Genomic DNA, 19359 nt, shown 5'->3' on the forward strand with positions numbered 1-19359 from the left:
CTTACCTCCTGACCTTCCTTCCAGTTTACCACTGCCAACTCTAGGGAGTATTATCTTCAAGAACGTATAAATTTGACATAGGCATAGTATAAGTTTTTTCCTTTTAGTAAAGATTAAGTGAGCTACGCATCTTAATAATCCAGGTAGTACACTATTTATTTGTCCCGCCGTGCTTAGGTAGCCTATGAGCCACATCATTGGCAGATCGCCTAACAGCAACGACGGAGGCCTCTGTTTTTTTATAAAGGCCGCTTTTATTAATTTAATATGTACTCAAGTTCAGATGCACACAACCACACTTCAAAAGTCTGACTAATACAAACACGACATGACATCAACAGTAAAGCCAACAAAGACGATACTACGCCTATGTCAAAATTGCCTATGCGGTGATGGATCAATCCGGATATTATATTGCCAACCATGTTGGGTAAAAACGACCCTGGTCACCCGCTCCAACTACAAACACACCGCCTTGAGTAACAGTCGATAGTCCATACGGTGCAACATAGAGCACGTACGAAGCTAGTGTGTAGACTGGATAATAACCTACAAAGAAGAAGAAAATGTTATTAAAAATATAATTATTTCTACATAGCCAAAACGACCATAGCAAGACACTCTCACCCTTATTAGCATTTTAAACCTATTTGGAATTTCATCCAGCCAGTGATCATAAATGTTGGCAACACCTGTGGGTGGACACAAATTGGATGCTATTTGGATGATGGCCATATAGAACGCAAGAAGATGTATTTGCTTGTATCATCATGTGTATAAAAACTACACTTCTCACTTCCTTGCCAATTACGACGAGTGAGGTTGTCTTTGGTGAGTATAACTCCTATCCGAAGATACCACATGAAAATGTTCACTTTTACTGGAATCTTGGCCTTCCAAATTTGCTTGTGAAAGTGCATGGTACATATTCAATGGTGAATGACCCTGATGTGGTGAGATTCCAACAAAATACATCTTGTCCTTGTGCCAGGTTAATCAAATTAAATCTGGAGAGAAGATTCTACCATGACAAAAGGCTAGGGCCAAACAAACCTCGTCTGAAAGAAATATCCGGAGGGCATGAGCTGAGCATGTGCACAAGAGTATCGTTCTTATTGCATACAATCTGGTACAAGACTGAATATTGTTCTCGGAGAGTGGAATTGCCTCGCCGCTTATCCGCACCGAAACGTAACTCCGAGCCATCCCTTATCGCGAACAATCCAAAGAGGAATAGGTGTTTATTTATCACCATTAGACCTGTCCAAAAGTGTGAATCTCCAAGTTTCCAAACTACCCAAGATAAAGCCTTCTAGCCTAGGTACTTGTTGTGCAGCAAGGTTTGTAAAATGCTATTCTCAGTAAGTAGTTTGAGTAACCATTTACTAAGTAAGCGTCATTCTTAACCTGAAGGTCCTTAATGCCTACACCACCTTCTTCAACAAGAGAATCATGCATGGACCTCTCAATCTCCGCTCCCTTCAACTTTGATGCAACCCTTGTGTTGCCTGTTTTGCCAGCATTAGCCTCGACACATCCACTCCAGCGCCAGTTCTAATGCTCGTCGGCATGCGATGAGATCCACACACTCGGGATCAGATATAGAAGAGAGAAAAATGGCAAGCCTCACCTCGGAAGTCTTGTGCTGAGTTCAAAGGGCATTCTACTCCAACATACATTTCAAACATTTGAATCTCTCTTATCCTATTTTTGAAGCCTGTTTTTCAAATGCCCAATCTCATATCCCATGAGATTTTGCTTGTGCATGAGATTATCTTTTGAAGTGCAAGCAATGGATTCATCACTAAGAAACATTTGTTACATATGGATGGTGTGAGCCTCCTAGATAGGTTAGCTGTGCTTGGGACCCTTCGGGATGAGTAACAACCAAGAATTTTGTGAGGGCTTAGAGATCACCTACTTCTTGAAGTTCTACATCAAGTGATACTTGATCTTAGTGGACTATAAGCCATGGTGCAATACGTAGGTAAGTTCTTCATGGGCCCTTGGTGGGGGACGCTATCGAGACTTTCCCCTTTTTGGTACGAAATCTTAGAGGCTTTGTTCGATTTCCACTAACGAGGACTATGATAGAGCCAACAATTCAAATTTCAAAAAAAAAACAATGTTTCAATCTCTCTTTTGAACTCTGTACCTTACTGGAAACTTTTCTTTCGTGCTTTACTATTTCGTACACCTGTATGTGCAGCGTGTTCGTAGGCAACCTCTAGCCAAGATTAAAATTTACCAAGATTAAAACTGATTTGAATTTCTAAGTGGTAATTTTGTTAGTCTATTCAACCCTCCTTGTAGACTCCAAACAATCCTACAATATTTTGCAAGTTGATGCACGAAAACGAGCCCACATGACAAGAATTACCTCCATGAGAAAGGGTACGACTTATGAGAGTTTACTCCATGCAATTAACGATCATCCCAAAACCACTCATGGCAACTAAACTCCCACTACTTCTGATTCTAAATATTTGATTTCCTTGAAATTAAGAGAACAAGCTAAGCCAAAAATAATACTTCAACTAATAAGATAAGGTTGCCAATATGTCTTTGAAATGGCCAGTTTTTTCTTGATCACGCAACTTACCTTTTGGAATCAATAAAATGCAATATTTACATAGATTGATGTTGTCATAGAGAACGGAAAAGAAGCAACCAATGCTTGTTGTGACGTATCACCCGAACTATTGGCGACAACTAACTGCCGTGCTTATCATCTTGAATGTTTAATATAACTCTTTAATATCCGCCTTGCCCACTCTATATATAAACCTGAGCCTCATTTGCTAAACATTGATCATACATCTGAGAAAAAATGTGTTTGCTTAATTTGCGGTTTAGGCCAAGAAACCATGCAGACTCCCTCCTGGAATCCGGCTAAAATTTCAAAAAGTTTCAGGAGATACTTTGCAAATTATAAAGAACATAGTGCCTCCTTTTTACATGTCCCAGCAAAGTAAGTATTGTTTTATGAAATATATTTCGCTATATACATTGTATTTGCATGCACGAGTATATTTCTGGCAATATATTCGCATGCTCTTCTTCGTTGCCAAAGTGTGATCTTATGCTATACTCATATTTTTTGCCTTTTTCTTCCTCGCAGAAAACCTTGTGCTAATGTAATTAATACACCAAAACAACACATACAACATCATTGTATACTTCTACATAATATTTGGTAATGTTTAATGGCATGACCTTATCTAGAGAGCCTTATCTTTGGCTATAAAACAACAGTTCCTTAAGAGAAGTAATTTGGGGAAGGAAACAAATGGCACCACCTAATCTTTTCTGAGGATAAGGCAACATTTACTAGGAGATATTAAGGAAAATTAAAGGGAGAAGAAAAATGTACATACACCAAGAAAATATGTGATATGTCTATCTTATGGAATTCACCACAAAGGAAGCATGGTGATAAGGAGCCAACTTGTAGATGTTAAGATTCAGATAAAAAAAGCCTATGTGGGGTTCTGGAAATCCTTATAGCACGCAGTTATACTATTACCTTTGGGGTATACACCTAAGAAATCAATGTGAAACTGCCTCTTGAAATCAAGTGAAAACTTCCACATTTCATTGGCATACTGTAAAGTGCTTAGGGGCAACACCTCACGTCTTGTCACAGGCAACGATCAATGTGGCATTTTGATTTAATTAATATTTATTTTGTGCTAAAGAGATAGAGAATGAGAGACTAACCTAGTGGTGAAGCTTCCCTATAAATACACTTCATCATTCTTAAGGTTCTTGCAAACCAGAACAAGAAGCACTCACCTATTCAGTAATCATCCCGTAGTTGACATGGCTCGAGGTGACAATGAAGATAATTCAGTAAGGAGGCACACCAAGGAATTAAATGTCCGAGTATATGGCACAATCAATGTTGATGTTTGTACTTTCTATTGCTGGGAGAGTGTCGCAATGTCTATAATCTATGTGTTTCATAAATATTGTTTATAGATGCAACACTTCATTCTAGCTAGGAATCAGGAGGCATGATATTTATGCTTAAGTAATGTCTAGTACAACTATATCATATGTATTTGCTCATCATTCATGTATACAATGACACTATTGACAGCTCACAAGGCTCGAGAGCATGAATGAAGAAGAACTAGCGGAGTATGCTTAGCAAAACAAACATTTGTTTAACAGTGAAATGGTAGCAACATTTAAGAAGGTAAGACCTATAATTAGCTTCTTGATACTTACTTTATTCCTGAAAAATCGTAGTTGTATATATGTGTGTGGATCCAACAAATTTTCTTGAGATTAACTAATCCACTTTTGCAGCTTCAAGGAAAGAAAAACAAAGATATGTTTAACAGTGAAATGGTAGCGACATTTAAGAAGGTAAGCCTTATACAAGAACAATTTTGTAGGAATAAAGTACGTTTCAAGCAACTAATTGTATAAGGCTTACCTTCTTAATGCCGCTACCATTTGACTGTTAAACATATGTTTGTTTTGCTTAGCTTAATCTATTAGTTCTTCTTCATTCAAGGTCTCAAGCCTTGCCAGCTGCCAACAATGTCGTCGTATACAGGAATGATGAGCAAGTAGATATGACATAGTTGTACTAAACATTACTCAAATATATATCATGCCTCCTGATTCCTAGCTAGAAAAAGTGATGCCTTGATCAAACAATATTTGTGAAATACAAATATTATAGACACTGAGACACTCCCGAGAGTAACAGAAAGTATAAACATCAATATTGATTGCACCATTTACCCATGCATTGAATTTCTCTATGTGCCTCCTTACTGAATTATCTTCATTATCTCCTCGGACCATATCAACTACACGATGATCACTGAATAGGTGAGGGCTTGTTGTCCTAGTATACAAGAACATTAGAATGATAATATATTTATAGGAGAGCTTCACCAATAGGTTATTCTCTCATTATTTATCTCTTTAGCACAAAATAAATATTAATTAAAGCAAAAGGTCACATTGGATGTTGCTTGTGAGAAGACCTGAGGTGTTGCTATTAAGCACTTTACAATATACTAATGTAGTGTGGAATTTTTACTTGATTTCGGGAAGTAGTTTCACGTCAATTTCCTAGTGTACACCCCCAAAGGCAATAGTACAGTGGCATTATACAAGGATGTCAACAACTACACATAGGCTTTCTTACCTGAATCTTTAACTCTACAAGTTGGCTCTTTGGCACAATGCTTCCTTTGTGGTGAATTCAGTAGATAGACAGATCACGTTTTTCCTTGGCATTTCCCTCCTCCCTTTTTAGTTTTCTTAATATCTAGCAGTGATTGTTGCCTTATCCTCAAAAAAGATCATCTGCTATTTGTTTCCTTCCCGTTTTTATTTTCTTAACTATTTTTTTATAGCCAAGGCTAAGGCCCTCTAGATAAGGTCATGCCACTAAACATTGCCAAAAATTATGCAAAGTATACAATGATGTTGTGTGTGTTGTTTTGATGTAGTAATTGCATTAGTGAAAGTTTTTTTCCAAGGAAGCATAAGGCAGAAATATCAGTGTCAGCATAATGTGCTCACACTTTGGTAACAAAGAGCATGTGAATATCTTGCCAAAAATTTACTCGCGTATGCAGATATAAAGTATACAAAGAATTATATTACACAAAGATAACACTTACCTTTCTCGGGCATATAAAAGATTGCACCGGGCACTTTCCAATTCACGAAGTATCTCCTGAAAACCATTGAAATTTTAGCTAGATTTCAGTAGGGGGTCCGCAAGGTTTCTTGACCTAAACCCCAAATTAAGCTAGTATAAGTTGTGTTGCACATGCTGGATTCAAGGAAGTTGAACTTTGTGGTACAAAGTATGTCCATTTTCATTGGTATAAAAACTATATACAAAGGCAAAATTTTGTTTTAGACACTTCTTGTTTCTTCAACACACAAATGGACTACATACTTTTCCACCAGGAAATTGCAGGTTCGTACGTAATAGCCTTCATATAAAAATAGTCTTGCACACATGGGATTTGAATGAATGGAACACATAAATGGATATACTTTATCCGTGAGATAGTTTAGACCTACATATACAGTTTGCATGAACTTAACACACAAATCAATATACTTTATCCCCGGAATTGTCCATTTTCATGGATCTTTGTCACTTACACATGAGGGTCAAGATCTACATATAAAAATAGACTTGCTCACAAACAGATTTAAAGATAATTCACGTAAGCCTCATCATTTTCTGCGAGGGAAATACGACCCACCAATTTATGTTTGGGTTTACCAAATAGGTGGTTTCCATCCAAAGTACTACCCAAACATTACATTATATTGCAAATCAGAATAAACAACACCAAAGCCCTCACAGAAAACATAACAACAAACATGAAAGCATGTGGAAGAAGAGAAGAACCTTAGATGCGGATAGGTTTTTGATCATGAGAGGCTCGACAATTATCATCACCACCTTGAACACATGTTTGTAGGTCATAACAATATAACACCATTAGCCCACAAGTTTTTCCTTAGATGTATGATCAAATCTTTAGCAAAGGACGCCCCGGTCTATTATATAGTGTGTGCAAGGTGGGTATTAAATAGTTATATGAAACGCTCACGATGGTAAGGGTGACGGTTATTTTTTGCCAATAGTGTTGGTGATAAGTTGCGATAAGCACTGGCTGCTTCTTTTCCGTTGTCGGTGATGACATTCCAGGTATGCAATTATTGTATTTTATTGATTCCAGAAGATAAGTTGCATGATCACGAAATACTATTCATTTCAAAGAGGACATATTGAATAATAATATCTTATTAGGTGAGGTATTAATTATTATTTTTGGCTTAGCTTTCTCTCTTGATTTCAAGGCAATCGAATATTCACAATAAGAAGTAGACGGAGCTTAATTGCCATCAATGGTTTCAGGATGATCATTAATTGCCTTGAGGAAAACTCTCATATGTGTTGCCCTTTCTCATGGAGGTAATTCCAATGATTATTGTTTGTCGTGCGGGTTTGTTTTAGTGCATCAACTTGCAAAATAATTAGGATTGTTTGGAGTCTATAGGAGGTGAATAGACTAACAAAATTACCACTTGGAAATTCAAATTAATTTAAATCTTGGTAATTTTAAGCTTAGTTGGAGGTTGCCTAAGAATACACTGCACATGAAATTCTACGAAATAGTAAAGCGCGTAAGCAAAAGTTACAAGGTAAAGCGTTCGAAAGAAAGATTGAAAATGTAATTTTTTTCAAACTTTAAATTATTGGAACTATCTTATTCCTCGCTGGCGGAGGTTTGAAACGTAAAGGCTCAAAGACTTCATACTGATGAGTGATATTTTTACACTCCTCTACCCTTTGTTTAAACCAAGATATTTGCTCCGATATTGGCACTAATGACTAATAAATGCATTGGATTCCACAAATCCTTTATTTATAGTGTTTCTATAGGAAATGGGATAAATATGGGCGAAAACAAGTGAGAACATGGAAAGGACTAAAGGAGGAGATAGAAGAAATCAAGAGGATGACTGTGACGCCCCCGATTCAATCGTACACTAATCATACACGCAAATGTGTACGATCAAGATCAGGGACTCACGGGAAGATATCACAACACAACTCTAGACCCAAATTAAAATAATACAAGCTTTATATTACAAGCTAGGGGCCTCGAGGGCTCGAATACATAAGCTTGAATACACAAGAGTCAGCGGAAGCAACAATATCTGAGTACAGACATAAGTTAGACAAGTTTGCCTTAAGAAGGCCAGCACAAAAGCATCTACGATCGAAAAGGCAAGGCCTCCTGCCTAGCCTCCTAACTACTCCTGGTCGTCGACGGTCTCCATGTAGTAGTAGGCATCGACGGCATCTGGCTCCTGGGCTCCGACATCTGGTTGCATCAACCGGAAAGAAGAAGAAAGGGGGAAAAGGGGGAGCAAAGCAACCGTGAGTACTCATCCAAAGTACTCCCAAGCAAGGATCTACACTACATATGCATCAATATCAATGAAATGGGTTGTATCTGTGGACTGGACTGCGGAGTGCCAGAAGAGAAGGGGAAAGCCTAGCCTATCGAAGACTAGCATCTTCAAGCGTCTTGCAACATCAGAAGAGATAAGAGTAGAATAAAGTAAAGTAGTAGTAGTGTTATCAACCTCGGCCAGAGATCCTTTCTCGACTCCATGCGAGAAAGCAATCCCCGAGCCATACTATCCAGTTATCACCTCAAGTATCTAGTTCTAGTTGTATCGATCGGGATACAACTCCGAGTGTCCATTACCGTAGGATAGGCTATCGATAGATGTTTTCTTCCCTGCAGGGGTGCACCAACTTACCCACCACGCTCGATTAACTCCGGCCGGACACACTTTCCTGGGTCATGCCCGGCCTCGGCCAAACAATACGCTGCAACCCGACCTAGGCTTAATAGAGAGGCCAGCACGCCGGACTAAACCTATGCCCCCAGGGGTCATGGGCCATCGCCTCGGGAACTCCTGCACGTTGCGAGGGCGGCCGGTGAGCAGACCTAGCTACCTCCTTAAAAAGGCAGGTGCTTACCAGTCCAACCCGGCGCACGCCGCTCAGTCGCTCATGTCTATTAAGCTTAGGCTGATGTATACGACGCAGAACGCCCATACTATGCCCACGTGATGGTTAGTGCTATCAGGCCAGAGGCCCCTCGGATCAAATATCCAAATCGTAGTGGATTAGGAACGCGCGGTAACAAGCAGAGACTCACGAAAGATGTGACCCCATTGCCCCGTCTCGAGGACTTGCGACAAGGGCTAGGAATGCCCGGCCACGCCTCGTAATTATCTGGCGGGCACCCTCCAGGTCAACCCGTCTCCACATCACTCGCGGGTACCCCTCAGGGTCGACCCGCCTTTCCAAGTAACAGTTGTAAAGTCCAAGTATCCGTGTGTCCAAACATCAAGGGGAAAACCTAAGGAATCACCCCGGGTGAATTCCACTCGATGTAATCATCAAGGTGAATGTAAGAGGAACCACCCTCGAGTTTCACACTTTAGGGGTTGCACGACAGAGTCGTATCGGAAGTGGTTAAGGAGGAAATCACCCTCGATGACCACGACCGAATAGCTACACTACAGAGATCTCATCAGAAGTGATGTATGAGGTTCCACCCTCGGTACTCGATGGTAACTCTGCAGAGTCGAGCAACAAAAGGGGCGTGATGTGATGTGAGGTGTCGGGCTCTGGTCGTCGATCATGTTGATCGAGTCGTCGATGATGAAGCAGGGGCAACAAGGACCAGGTGGGGGGTCACTAATGGATCACTAACCAACCTATACTAAGCAGTTTAGGATAAGCAGGTAGGTAACAATAAGCTGGTTACAAAAGTAGGCTATGCATCAGAATAGGATCAATCAATTACAGTAGCAAAATCTAATGCAAGCATGAGGGAATGGAATGGGCGATATCGGGATGATCAAAGGGGGGGCTTGCCTGGAAGCTCTGCTGAAAAGGAAGAAGTGTTGTCGTCGACATAGTCGATCACAGGGGCGGCATCGGCCTCGGGGTCTACTGGAGAGAAGAGGGGGAAGAAACAATAAATATAAAGCAAGGATAGCATCACAAAGCATAACATGGCAATATGCTGTGACGGGTGTGACCTAACGTATGGCTACATGATAAAGGTGAAGGGGAAAACAACCGGGAATGTTTTCCCGGTTCCGGACCTGTGTCAGACAGATGACCGGAGGGGGAATGTTCCATGTTCAGCATGCTAGGGGCATGTGACAGCTGAATGGACCACGTATTCGGATTCGTTGGATTTTTCTGAGCAACTTTCATGTAGAAAGCATTTTCATCCGAGTTACAGATTATTTTCTATGAATTTTTAAAGTTTAAAACATTTTCTGGAATAAATTAAATTAACAGAAAAGAATTACTACGTCAGCATGTCTAGAGGATGACGTCAGCAGTCAACTGGTCGGCTGACCAGGTCAAACCTGACATGTGGGTCCAGTGGGACCCACATGTCAGCCTCTGTTAGTCTAACCGTGGATTAAACTTACTAATATAGGTTAATTAGCTACTAGACCCCACCTGTCCTAGGTAGTTGACTAAACTATTAAGTTTTAATTATAAATATGTTTTAGTTAACCTAATATGTGGTGGGGCCGCATGTCAGTGGCTGGGGGCTGCCCAGTCAGCACAGTTGACCGATCAACAGGCCGACCGGGCCCCTGGGGCCCATGGGTCAGTGAACCAGGGGGTGGAGTGTCGAGCGCGCGCCAGAATCCGTCTAGGGCGGTCGTTTCGTGAGCGGTTGGCACCATTCGAACGCGTGGATGATACGTCTTCAACGTATCTATAATTTTTTATTGTTCCATGCTATATTATATTCTGTTTTAGACATTATTGGGCTTTATTATACACTTTTATATTAATTTTGGACTAACCTATTAACCGGAGGCCCAGCCAGAATTGATGTTTTTTTTGCCTATTTCAGAGTTTCGCAGAAAAAGAATATCAAACGGAGTCCAAACGGAATGAAACCTTCGGGAACGTGATTTTCGGAACGAACGTGATCCAGAGGACTTGGACCCTACGTCAAGACATCAACCAGGAAGGCACGAGGTAGGGGGGCGAGCCCTCCACCCTCGTGGGCCCCATGTTGCTCCACCGACGTACTTCTTCCTCCTATATATACCTACGTACCCCCAAACTACCAGAGACGGAGCCAAAAACCTAATTCCACCGCCGCAACCTTCTGTACCCGTGAGATCCCATCTTGGGGCCTTTTCTGGAGCTCCGCCGGAGGGGGCATCGATCATGGAGGGCCTCTACATCATCTCCAAGGCCTCTCCGATGAAGTGTGAGTAGTTTACCTCAGACCTTCGGGTCCATAGTTATTAGCTAGATGGCTTCTTCTCTCTTTTTGGATCTCAATACAATGTTCTCCCCCTCTCTTGTGGAGATCTATTCGATGTAATCTTCTTTTGCGGTGTGTTTGCCGAGATCCGATGAATTATGGGTTTATGATCAAGATTATCTATGAACAATATTTGAATCTCCTCTGAATTCTTTTATGTATGATTGATTATCTTTGCAAGTCTCTTCGAATTATCAGTTTGGTTTGGCCTACTAGATTGATCTTTCTTGCAATGGGAGAAGTGCTTAGCTTTGGGTTCAATCTTGCGCTGTCCTTTCCCAGTGACAGTAGGGGCAGCAAGGCACGTATTGTATTGTTTCCATCGAGGATAAAAAGACGGGGTTTATATCATATTGCATGAGTTTATCCCTCTACATCATGTCATCTTTCTTAATGCGTTACTCTGTTCCTCATGAACTTAATACTCTAGATGCATGCTGGATAGCGGTCGATGTGTGGAGTAATAGTAGTAGATGCAGGCAGGAGTCGGTCTACTTGTCGCGGACGTGATGCCTATATACATGATCATACCTAGATATTCTCATTACTATGCTCAATTCTATCAATTGCTCAACAGTAATTTGTTTACCCATCGCAATACTTATGCTATCTCGAGAGAAGCCACTAGTGAAACCTATGGCCCCCGGGTCTATTTTCCACCATATTAATCTTCCAACACTTAGCTATTTTTATTGCCTTTTATTTTACTTTGCATCTTTATTATAAAATACGAAAAATATTATCTTATCATCTCTATCAGATCTCACTTTCGTAAGTGACCGTGAAGGGATTGACAACCCCTTTATCGCGTTGGTTGCGAGGTTCTTGTTTGTTTGTGTAGGTGCGTGGGACTAGCGCGTGGCCTCCTACTGGATTGATACCTTGGTTCTCAAAAACTGAGTGAAATACTTACGCTGCTTTACTGCATCACCCTTTCCTCTTCAAGGGAAAACCAACGCAGTGCTCAAGAGGTAGCAAGAAGGATTTCTGGCGCCGTTGCCGGGGAGTCTACGTACAAGTCAAGCCATACCAAGTACCCATCACAAACTCATCTCCCTCGCATTACATTATTTTCCATTTGCCTCTCGTTTTCCTCTCCCCCACTTCACCCTTGCCGTTTTATTCGCCCTCTCTTTTCCGTCCGCCTTCCTCTCTCTTTTTGCCCCTTGTACTTTCTGCCGTTATGTCTGAAATTGGGGAAATTATTGTTGATATGGACAATAATAATATCATGGAAAATTCTGATGCTCCTGCTGAAGAACCCCCTATCTTACATACAAAAAAATTCCGAATTGGTAGTGGTAATATTATTGGAAAAGGAGTTATCCAAGATTTCTTTACTTGTGCCGGTGCTTTGCCCTCTATGGGTAGTTCTATTCTTCATAGAACTAGTAGTCTTGCGGATGCTATCGCCATGCTTATAGTTGAACTTGAAAGACAATTTATGCACTTGCATCCTTGCATTAAAAGGATTTTCCTAGAATTTTCTAATATTGAGCATTCTTATGTTAAGCGTTCCGCTACTATATTTTTGGCTCATGAGTTTAGATTTATAATAAAAGAGGCCAAAGAAATCTTTGCGCATTATAGGGTGGACGGTGGCCGTCCTCCCATAGAGGCTATCCTCTTTGATCCAGAAGAAATAATGCGTTTTCAATCTCTAGACTATGTTGCTTTCAATGAAAATCTTAGAAAAAGGGTTCCTACCAATGTTCTAGTTGATAGAATTTCTGAACTTCATAATGATTTGGCTGTTCGAAATAATGAGCTAGGATATTCTCTCGAGTATAGGCTCACAAAGTTCTGTCAAAAGAATGCTTATAATGATGAATTGGTTGTGCAATACGAAGGGCCGAAGTTGGAACCTATACCTCCTAAAGTTGATCTTGGGGACTTTTGTCCCATTAAATTTAGCCCTTTTGATTACTTTTGCTTGCCTCAAAGAAAACTTTCTGCTGAACATAGAGAATATGAAATGATTTTTAATGATCTATCCTATTATTATGGCAATACCTAGATCTATCCTTGCTTTTATCCCTAGCTAGGGGCGTTAAACGATAGCGCTTGTTGGGAGGCAACCCAATCTTATTTTTAGTTTTTTTTTGCTTCTGTTTAGGAATACATATTTGATCTAGCCTCTGGTTATATGTGCTTTTATGTTTTAATTAGTGTTTGTGCCAAGTTTAACCTATAGGATCTTCTTGGATGATAGTTATTTGATCTTACTGAAAATTCCAGAAACTTTCTGTTCACGAAAATAATTGTTAAAAATCACCAGAACGTGATAAAATATTGATTACAATTGCTGCTGATCCATAAACAAATTATCTAGGTCTTCCTATTTTTTCTGAATTTTTGGAGTTCCATAAGTTTGCGTTAGTTACAGATTACTACAGACTGTTCTGTTTTTGACAGATTCTGTTTTTCGTGTGTTGTTTGCTTATTTTGATGAATCTATGGCTAGTAAAATAGTTTATAAACCATAGGGAAGTTGGAATACAGTAATTTTAACACCCATATAAATAAAGAATGAGTTCATTACAGTACTTTGAAGTGGTGTTTTGTTTTCTTTCGCTAACGGAACTCACGAGATTTTCTGCTAAGTTTTGTGTTGTGAAGTTTTCAAGTTTTGGGTAAAAGATTTGATGGATTATGGAACAAGGAGTGGCAAGAGCCTAAGCTTGGGGATGCCCAAGGCACCCCAAGATAATCTAAGGACACCTAAAAGCCAAAGCTTGGGGATGCCCCGGAAGGCATCCCCTCTTTCGTCTTCATCTATCGGTAACTTTACTTGGAGCTATATTTTTATTCACCACATGATATGTGTTTTGCTTGGAGCGTCTTGTATGATTTGAGTCTTTGCTTTTTAGTTTACCACAATCATCCTTGCTGTACACACCTTTTGAGAGAGACACACATGATTCGGAATTTATTAGAATACTCTATGTGCTTCACTTATATTTTTTGAGCTATATAGTTTTGCTCTAGTGCTTCACTTATATCTTTTATAGGACGGCGGTAGATTTGTTTTATAGAAACCATTGATCTCTCATTCTTCACTTATATTATTTTGAGAGTCTTAAAGTAGCATGGCAATTTGCTTTAAATAATATCATGAGAAATTTGATACTAGATAATTGTTTTGAGATATAAAGGTGGTAATATCATAGTTGTGCTAGTTGAGTAATTGTGGAATTGAAAAATACTTGTGTTGGAGTTTGTGATTCCCGTAGCATGCACGTATGGTGAACCGTTATGTAACGAAGTCGGAGCATGCGGTATTTATTGATTGTCATCCTTTGTGTGGCGGTCGGGATCGCGCGATGGTTAACTCCTACCAACCCTTCCCCTAGGAGCATGCGTAGTAGTACTTTGCTTCGAGGGCTAATAAATTTTTGCAATAAGTATATGAGTTCTTTATGACTAATGTGAGTGCATGGATTATACGCACACTTACCTTTCCGCAATTTTCTAGCCTCTTCGGTACCGTGCATTGCCCTTTCTCACCTTGAGAGTTGGTGCAAAACTTCGCCGGTGCATCCAAACCCCGTGATATGATACGCATTATCACACATAAACCTCCTTATATCCTCCTCAAAACAGCCACCATACCTACCTATTATGGCATTTCCATAGCCATTCCGAGATATATTGCCATGCAACTTTCCATCGTTTCGTTTATCATGACACGCTCCATCATTGTCATATTTCCTTGCATGATCATGTAGTTGACATTGTATTTGTGGAAAAGCCACCATTCATAATTCTTTCATACATGTCGCTCTTGATTCATTGCATATCCCGGTACACCGCCGGAGGCATTCACATAGAGTCATATTTTGTTCTAAGTATTGAGTTGTAATTCATGAGTTGTAAGTAAATAAAAGTGTGATGATCATCATTATTAGAGCATTGTCCCAAGTGAGGAAATGATGATGGAGACTATGATTCCCCCACAAGTCGGGATGAGACTCCGGACTAAAAAAAAAGAGAGGCCATAAAAAAAGAGAAAAGGCCCAAATAAAAAAATGAGAGAAAAAGAGAGAAGGGACAATGTTACTATCCTTTTACCACACTTGTGCTTCAAAGTAGCACCGTGATCTTCATGATAGAGAGTCTCTCATTTTGACACTTTCATATACTAGTGGGAAATTTCATTATAGAACTTGGCTTGTATATTCCAATGATGGGCTTCCTCAAAATGCCCGAGGTCTTCGTGAGCGAGCAAGTTGGATGCACACCCACTTAGTTTCTTTTGTCTGAGCTTTCATACACTTATAGCTCTAGTGCATCCGTTGCATGGCAATCCCTACTCCGTGCATTAACATCAATCGATGGGCATCTCCATAGCCCGTTGATTAGCCTCGTTGATGCGAGACTTTCTTCCTTTTTGTCTTCCCACATAACCCCTACTGTTGAGGATATAGCTACCGGTGTAACCCGCCCAAGATGGGCTGGGTTACGTTGCAACAACTCTTCGTTCAGAAGCCCAAGGACAGGTTACGGATGGCGGTTTAGTAGTAGGTCTAAGGCCCAGAGGCGACTTAAGGCCCGTAGTGGTAAACCGCCGTTGTGGCATGACTTGTAGTGTAAGGCAAGAATAGTTAAGAGTCCAAGCCGGACACAGTTTATGAGCCGACCGGGACTCTGAGAGCCGCTGGGCGTTAACCTTTCTATATAAAGGGACGACCCGGCGGCAGTTCAGGACAAGTAAGATCAGATCGATAGCCAGGCAGAGCGGTTTAGCTCCTGGTCATCGAAACCCTAAGTAATTCCACCTCAACTGGAGTAGGCTTTTACCTTCAACGTAAGGGGCCGAACCAGTATAATTCTCGTGTCCTTTGTCCCGTTTAACCCCTTTAAGCTTCCTAGCTGTGATGGCTCCACGACTAAGTCCTTGCACGAGGACATCTGCCGTGACAATTCCACGACAGTTGGCGCCCACCGTGGGGCCAGCGCACGGTGGATTTGAGTTCTTGAAGGGCAGCTTCGAAGGGCTCAAGGGATACGCTGTAGGCCGGATGACCGAGAGTCATCGCGGCAAGCTCTACATCGACGACGCAGGCTGGGGCCCCGACGCCGGCTCAATTGAGTACGGGTACCGGGTCCCCTTCGGCGGAATCCACGTTTTCATTGGCAAGATTGGCGGGCCGCGCCCTGAGCCGGACCTCTGCGCCGACCTCATCGAGACGGCTCAGCGTGCGAGACCCGCCCGGACTCTGCCTGCCTTGAAGCGTGCTTTCGTGGGATGTGCCCATGGAGGACTCTCTGAAGGATCTGGATCTGGCGATGAGACGGCCGCTCGCTCTGACGGCGAGTCGTCCACAGATGAGACCAACTCATTATATCAACTTCAAGATGGCAGGCTCAGGGGTTGTTCCGACGGCAGCAGTATTCCGGACCCCTTTGAACCGCCGAGCCGGGTTGGAATCTTCATGGCCGGCGCACAACCTGTTCAAAACTCCGCCACTGGGGCAGGAGGCCCTGTGCACTCGCCGGCTCAGGTGCTGATGGATCTCACGGACAAGATGACGGCCCTGTTAACCGCTACGGTCGTCCCAGCGGATCAAGCTCAGCATGATGCGGAGGTGGCACAGTTAAAGCTGGATATAGCAAGAGCCAAGGAAGATCTGGCAGCGGAAGGGATCAGGATGGCTGCAGAGCGGGCGGCTCTCGACGCCCAGACTCAGCTGAGTCAGGCGCAGTCTTTCCGGCTCACGATGGATCAGAACGCATCCAATGAGATCATGAGGAGGAGGCATCAGAAGGCTCAATCTCGAATCCCTCCGGTTTACGATCCTCGAAACCTCTTCAACACGCCTGGTGCAGGGTCCAGTAACCCGCCAGAAATCACGGCACCCGGGGCTGGAACGCCGATTCAGCCGCAAGTGATGGGGCCTCCCCGTGTGAACACTACCCCGCCTCAGTACGTGCCAATACCACCGGATCATTATGCCAGCCCGTTGGAAAACATGATCGCTGCAGTGGCGCGACTGGCGGCTCTCCCAGTCGAGGGCGAATCTCCAACGGCGGTCGAAACCTGCCGGGTCAGAGAACTTCTTCAGACGACTCTGGCGCAACAGGAGGCATATTCATATAGCCGGGACATGATTCATTCAACCCCTCGTCCAGGCCGGAGCCCAAGTTATAGCAGACACATGGTTTCAGCGACCGGCTCAAGCAACATCCGGCGCCGTGACTTGCCAGCTAGCCATGGCCCGGCACATAATGGAGCCTTTAACATGGTAGACCAAGACAGAGCACGACAAGAGGCGGAGCAGGCGCCTCACCTGACGGCTTACCAGCCCCTCCCGGTTTACCCGACGGCTTCTATCGAGGCGGGCATACCTACGAGGACCGGAGGTGTCCCTTGTCTGGTGCCGGCTCTCCGTAATGAACGTCTGCCCAAGGATTTCAAAGGACCTAGGAAGGTACCTAATTACACGGCTGATTTACAACCCGGAGCATGGATCGAGAGCTACGAGATGGCTATGGAGTTGCTAGAGGTCAGCGAAGCGGCAATGGCCAAATACTTCACCATGATGTTGGATGGGACTGCCCGCACTTGGTTGAAAGGACTGCCGCCTAATTCTATCGGGTCATGGGCAGAATTAAAAGCCCGGTTCATCCAAAACTTCAAAGATACATGTAGGCAATCTATGTCAATTGTGGATTTGACTAACTGCAAGCAGCAAGAGGGCGAGTCTACAACCCATTGGCTTCGCCGGGTCAAAGAGATAATACATTCATCTGATAAGATGGATGCCGGCTCTGCAGTCTTAATGTTGGAGCAAAATTGTCGTTTTGCGCCCCTGAAGATGAAGCTCGGGCGGCTCAAGCGTGATTGCAATGATATGGGTACGCTGATGGCGGCTCTGGTCAAGTACGCCGACTCTGATAGTACCAAGGATCCCGCGTCTGATGATGAAAGGACAGGGAAGGGAAAGAAGAATGGCAATGGCAAGGGCCCTCAGCATAAACCGGCGAACCAGGGAGGTAACAAACGCAAGGCTGATGGCAGTATGGAGTTTGTGGCCAACGCCAATGCGCAGGGTAACAACCACCGACGTAAGGGGAGACCACCTCCCCGAGCCGGCGGGTCAGGCCCGACGCTTGAGCAGTTGTTGAATGAGCCCTGTCCAAGGCATGGCTCTAGGGAGAAGCCGGCCACTCATATATGGAAGGACTGCGCAATCATGAAAGCCTTCAAAATTTCCAACGCTTTTTATGGCAACAATGGGCAGGGCGGCGGCTCAGGCGCCGGCGGCTTTCATGGCCCGGGCGGCGGCTCTAATTCCAATTCTCAGAATTTTAAGGGGGTTTTAATCAGGAATCTGGCCAGGGTAATTAGCAGCAGCAGCAGGGGGGATACCAGACCAGTACAAAGCAGCTCAATGGTGGACAGTATCATGTGTTTACTACCAGTCTGTGCAAGCGAGACCAGAAGCTTCATAAGAGGGCTGTAAATGCTGTTGAGCCGGCGGTTCCACGCTATCTAAGATGGTCTAAGCAGCCTATTGTATGGAGTAGGGAAGATCACCCTCCCCGGGTTGATAATCCGGGTCACCTGGCCTTGCTGGTGGCTCCTCTGGTTGGGGGGTATAAATTCACTAAGGTGCTCATGGACGGAGGTAGTAGCATCAACATCCTCTATTATGAGACCTTCCGTCGTATGGGATTAACTGATAAAAACCTCAGCCAGTCCAACACTGTTTTCCATGGGGTGGTGCCCGGTAAGTCGGCGTATCCAGTCGGTAAGATCGAGCTGGAAGTAGCTTTTGGAGATGAGCACAACTACAGGGCGGAAAAACTGACTTTCGAGGTGGTTAAAATAAGAAGCCCGTACCATGCTCTCTTTGGGCGGTCGGCTTACGCCAAGTTCATGGCACGGCCGTGTTACGTATACTTGCAGCTCAAGATGCCGGGTCACAATGGGACCATTACGGTTCACGGCAGCCGAAAGATAGCTTTGGAGTGCGAGGAAGGTGACGCTGCTTACGCTGAATCTGTTTGCGCAACAGAGGAATTGAAGTTTTACAAGGATAATGTTGACCCGGCAGATATGACGTCTTTGAAAAAGCCGACCACGGAGCATGAGCCGGTAATGAAATTTAAGTCGCCCGATGAGACTAAACTTGTTGACTTTGTTCCAGGTGATTCATCTAAGCAGTTCAGCATCAGTGCCAATCTGGATCCGAAATAGGAAGGCGCGCTCATCGAGTTCATCCGTGAGAACAGGGACATCTTTGCATGGAAACCTTCTGACATGCCGGGTGTACCAAGAGAACTCGCTGAGCACACTCTCAATATTGATCCGAAATTGAAGCCAGTTAGGCAATTCCTCCGGCGGTTTAATGAGGAGAGGCGGAAAGCCATTGGTGAGGAAGTAGCCCGGCTCTTGGCGGCCGGGTTTATTGTTGAAGTCTTTCATCCAGAATGGTTAGCTAACCCGGTGCTCGTGCTCAAG

This window comes from Triticum aestivum, chromosome 5D (genome assembly GCF_018294505.1).
Source record: "Triticum aestivum cultivar Chinese Spring chromosome 5D, IWGSC CS RefSeq v2.1, whole genome shotgun sequence".
NCBI classification, from domain to species: Eukaryota; Viridiplantae; Streptophyta; class Magnoliopsida; order Poales; family Poaceae; genus Triticum; species Triticum aestivum.